This window comes from Mirounga angustirostris, unplaced genomic scaffold (assembly GCF_029215605.1).
Source record: "Mirounga angustirostris isolate CCGP_5_RB_7025 unplaced genomic scaffold, mMirAng1.0.hap1 SCAF_15, whole genome shotgun sequence".
Classification (NCBI taxonomy): Eukaryota; Metazoa; Chordata; class Mammalia; order Carnivora; family Phocidae; genus Mirounga; species Mirounga angustirostris.
The window spans coordinates 57,216,301-57,221,670 of NW_026991723.1; positions in this window are offsets into that span (position 1 = coordinate 57,216,301).

The window sequence follows — 5,370 nt, forward strand, 5'->3', positions numbered from 1 at the left end:
GCGGGAGTTGGGTCTCAGCCCTGTTCTCCCTTGCTACTAGGGCTCAAGGAATGCGGGGCAGGTGTTAGATCCTCCAGCCCTTCCAGGAGCTGTTAGCAGATGGATTCATGTGGATTTTATTAGAGGGTTGTTGCCCAGTGAAGTGCAGAAGGTTGGATGCGAAGGGGCATTGGCAAAGGTCAACTTGGATTACCAAGGTCGAGAACAGCCACCCCTGAAGGAAAGAGAGAGAAGTCACCCAAGTCTTTAGCAGGCTTCCAGATGTTTTCAGTCACTGGTTCTCCGTGCAGACAGGGCAAAAATACGAGCGAACAGGATCTTGGAGCACCGCCAAGGCCCTGAATGGTTTTGTTCCTCACCCCTCTGAGCAGTGCTCTCTGAAGGAGGCCTGCTGCAGGAAGTTTTTGGAGCTTAATGTTCTCTTTCCAGGCCAGCAGGGACCACATCCCACTGATTTAATAAATGCCGGCCGGGCAGTGGTGCCAAACCACAGACTAGCTGCCTCCTAACAAGGGCTGGCCAGCCCCGTGCCTCAGCATGGGAGACTGTTGAAGCTCAAAATGCTAAAACCTTACACGTCAGAGCTGGAAGGGACCTGGAAAATGACCTAATTTTGCTGCTCATTTTTATAGCTGGGGAAATTGAGGCTTAAGAAGGTAGATGGTGGGGCAGTTGGGTGGCTCAGTCTTTTAAGCGTCTGCCTTTGGCTCAGGTCATGATCCCAGGGTCTTGGGATAGAGCTCCTCATTGGGCTCCCTGCTCAGCGGGGAGTCTGCTTCCTCTCCACCCCCGCACTTGTGCTCTCTGGCTCGCTCTCTCTCTGTCAAATAAATAAATAAAATCTTAAAAAAAAAAAAAAAAAGTAGATGGCCCTGGCAGTTGCCTATATGTGGGGTGCTTTGAGGATGAAGTGCCCAAGGGAAGACTCTGCTTTAGAATACCATGTATGGCTTTGGAGTCATTCCTCTGGGCCTCACAGAGTTTTCCATTAAAACACAGGTACTTGGGGCGCCTGAGTGGCTCAGTCGTTAAGCGTCTGCCTTCGGCTCCGGTCATGATCCCAGGGTCCTGGGATGGAGCCCCACGTCGGGCTCCCTGCTCAGCGGGAAGCCTGCTTCTCCCTCTCCCACTCCCCCTGCTTGTGCTCTCTCTCTCGCTGTGTCTCTCTCTGTCAAATAAATAAATACAATCTTTAAAAAACAAAACAAAACACAGGTACTTTGGCGAGGGGACCCCCATAAATTGTATTCATCTACTCTCTGAAGGAAGAATTCATGGCAGGGTGGGACCAGGACATGTTACGGGAGGCGGATGAGGTGGGAGAGAGTGAACCTGAGACGGACGTGACAGGTGAGTAGGCTTTGTCATCATCACTACTTTGCTTCTGGCCAGCTCGTTCAGAAATGTGGGACTGAGACCACAATTTCCCCTTCAATCTGAGGCCCTCCAAGCTCCAGAGCATGTCCTCCCGGAAGCCTTCCCTAATAACTACCCATCCTATAAATACTGTCCTGTTTCCCCACCTACACCTAAAGAGGCTCCTCTTGAAACTCCACCTGTTTCCCCCAGTGCCGCCTTCACCACCCCAGGGTGAAGAAGCATTTACCAGACTTATCCCCACCAAGGTGGGCTCTGGAAAACTAAAATGCCCTCTTGACTCTCAGACACAATACCTTACACACCCACAGTATGCACTTCTTTGCTGAATTGAAGACCCAAAGGAATGAAGTTATAATGGTAGTTTCAATGGTAGAGTTTCAATTGAAATACTTGTGCAGGTATGAGACCTGCACAAGTGGGGCCCCCATGTTTGGGGAGCAGAGGCTTACATCTCCATTGGTCCAGATTGTTGGCCCAACCTGTCCCTTCTTTTCTAGAGGAGGGCTGTGCCAGCCCCGGTACTGCCCCCTAGAGGCTGTGCTGTAGGTGCGCAGCGAAATTGGCTGTGCCTTTCTCCACCCCTACCCACTTCCCTTCCCTTCCCTTCCCTCCCCTCCCCTCCTCTCCCCTTTCCCTTCCCTTCCCCCTCCCCCTCTCCTCCCCTTCCCTTTCCCTCTCAATCCACCTCCTGCTCAGGATTGTGTAATAGGAAGTCCTCAACTGGACTCCCTGAGGAGGGAAAAGGGGGCTAGGGAGGGAAAAACAGCATAAAGATACAGAGTACAGAGGCAGTCTCTTCCTGTTCTTCAGACCGGGGACTCCCAGGGACAGGACCCCCTCTTCTGTCTTTTCCCATTCCTCACCCAAGCCCAACCCCAGCTTAAGGTCATGAATTCTCCCATCCCCTAATGGGTGAAGGAGTCAAAAGGTACAAATTTCCAATTATAAAATTAATGTCATGGGGATGTAACATACATCATGGTGACTATTGTTAATAAAACTATTGTATATTTGAAAGTAGCTAGGAGAGTAGATCTTGAATGTTCTCATTGCAAGAAAAATATTTTTTGGTAACTACTTAGGGTGACGGATGTTAACTGGGCTTACTATGGTGATCACTTTGCAATACGTAGAAATATCCCATCATTACATTGTATACCTGAAACTAATATAATGTTATATCAATTATATTTCAATAAAAAAAAGAGGTCAGCTTCTGTTTTCCTGTATAATCCATTAAAATGGTAAAGTGCATTAAAAAAAAAAAAAAGGATTCTCCCTTCCCCTCAAGCTGCTGGAAAGATCCTTGGTCATGATGAAGTAAATGACTAGCCTTAAGATAAAAACCAGGTTGTTCCTTGGGAGCTGGGGTGTGTGCCAGAGAAGGGAGGGTGTCAGCAGAAGTCCCACTGAGTTGGACAATGGCAGGAAAGGAAATCACCCAGTTGCCACTGTGGTTTTCTTTAAGGCTGGGTCCAGGCAGGCCTCGCCTTGCAGGGATGGGCTGTGCAACTGTTCCCAGAACAGAAGGTAGTATTTCTTCAAATGCTTTTCAAAATATACTCATAAGTATGTGTGTGTGTGAGTAAAACAGAAACAGAGGTATGAGAAGTGTTCAGATATTAGAGGCCTTGAACATCAGAGCTTGGATATTTTCCTAAGTGATTTGATTGAAGTTCAGAAAGGTTTCCTTAGCTGCTGTGTGGATTAGATTGAAGGGTCCAAGAGTTGAAAAAGTTAGACCATTGCAGTGGTCCAGGCTAGAACCGATAAAGCAATGGAGAGGTCACCATTAGCCTTGGACCTGAGGAGGGGAGAAGCAACCAGAAACCAGCAGAAGACTAGCTCTGGAGCCAACCAGGGTGAGAGACACTTTACCCGAATCTTGAGAAACAGGGCAAAGACCCTCAGAAAACTCACATCTTGGGCTTAGAGGGCTTGGCTAGGGTTTAGCTGATTCATATGGTACTAGAAGGGAGACTAAGGCAGACTCTCAGGGTACACAGGGTCACAGAATGGGGACATTAGGCCCCAGTCCCAGATTTCCTGCAGTGGCCACTCTGATTCTCTCCATTACCTCTGGAGGAGTTCCCCATTCCCACAAATCAGTCCCCACCAACCAGCCCAGGGGTACAGGGGAGACAAATGAGAAATCCTGGCCATACAAGGTGCTGGAAATTCCTTTGGAGTAGGGATAGTCCCCCCACCCAGATGTGCAGAGAGACATAAATTTGGAATGCACAAGAGGATGGGGCGCTGGACAAGTCTGGAAGGGGCCAGAATAGGGGAGAGGTAGCTTCCAGCCCAGTTCCCTCACCTCCCCCTATCTTCCCAAATCCAGCTCTTTCTCATGGCTCCTACCATTCTAGTCCCCCCACCCCCACTTCTTGAACATCTCTTTTTTGGTATCAGTGGGGGAAGGGGAAACACTGCTTGACCTAGAACCACTGGGCGGCAGCTTCAGAGATACATATTTCAGCTGGCTCCCCATTCCTGGTGGTATATGGACCAGGGCTGGGCGATGCTGTTGAAAGGTAGGACAATACCGGGTAGGAGATTCTAGGTGTCTGGATGCAGAACACCAGGTTCCAGTCGAGTCTTGGTTACTAATCTCCTGCCAATACCCTCCTCTCTCAGTGCTTCAGTTTGTTCATCTTGCCTTTGTGATTAACGAGACTGGCAGAAGCCTGACTAGAAACCAGATCGCAAGCCAGGGGCTGGTCTGCTGGAATTTGGCCGGACAAGGGCACTCTTCCCTTTGGCCCTGTCCCAGCATACAGTGAGTGCTCAGTGGGTATGGTGTGCCTCCTCCCCCACCTAGGCTGTGAGATGCTGCTGCCAGCCCTTCACGCCCTTATACTGCTCCTCCTCTGTGCCAGATTACTCAGGCCTTACAGATTGCTTTATCCCTCCCCAAGCCATCTCAGGCAGTGCACACTCCTCCATCTTGATCCACCAGAACTTTCTGCAACTACAATCTGCCCTGTCCAATAGGTCAGCCACTGGTCACACATGGCATTTAACACTTGAAATGTGGCTAGTGTGCCTGAAGAACTGTCTTTTAAGCTTTATTTCATTTTAATTAATTCTAAAATTAAATTTAAGAAGCCACATGAGGGCAGTGGCTACCACATTGGACAACACAGGTTCTAGGCAGAGCTTCTCTTTGTTTCGCGTTTAGTGTCCCTTGTCTAAAGTAAGAGTTGATAGGAGTTACCATTTATTGAGCACTTACTATTTGCCAATTTTTGCATAAGTGCTTTACGGGCACATCTCAATGAATCCTAGAAATTCCATTGAAAAGATGAAGAAACTGGGGCGCCTGGGTGGCTCAGTTGGTTAAGCATCCGACATTTGACTTTGGCTCAGGTCGTGATCTTAGGGTCATGGGAAGGAGCCCTGCATTGGGATCTGTGCTGGACGTGGAGCCTGCTTAAGATTCTCTCTCCCTCTCCCTCTGCCCCTCCCCAGTTCTCTAAATAAATAAATAAAGAAGAAGAAACTGAGGCTCTAGAGGTTGGTTAAAACGGCTTCAGATTGCACAGAAACCTGGAGGGCCATTCAAGTGTGAGTCATGCTCTCCAGCCACTTAGGGAAACTTCCAGGGCCCAGCCTCGGTGTTCTGCATCTGTGGCTGCTTCACAGCATGTGGCGGGGGGGGGGTCCCCCAGGAGGTTCATCATTGAGTGCTGATTGGTGGATGCTCTTGACAAAAAGGAGAAGGAAGCTAATTCCTTTACTCCCCATCTCCTGGGGACCCAGGAATCCTCGCTCCTGACATCCCATCTTCAGATGTCTCTCCTCTTGCCTTTTTCCTGGACCACAGTGTCCTTTGGGTCACGGACTTAGAGCTCAACTGGGTGCTATGTGCAAAGATTTGGGAAAAGTTTGTCACAGGTAAGCCCAGAGGAAGCCAGCTGGGCGAGGAGCTAGGGCCTGGAAAAATCCTTGTTATTTTTATGCAAACCGCCCCCCCCCCCCGAAACAGTA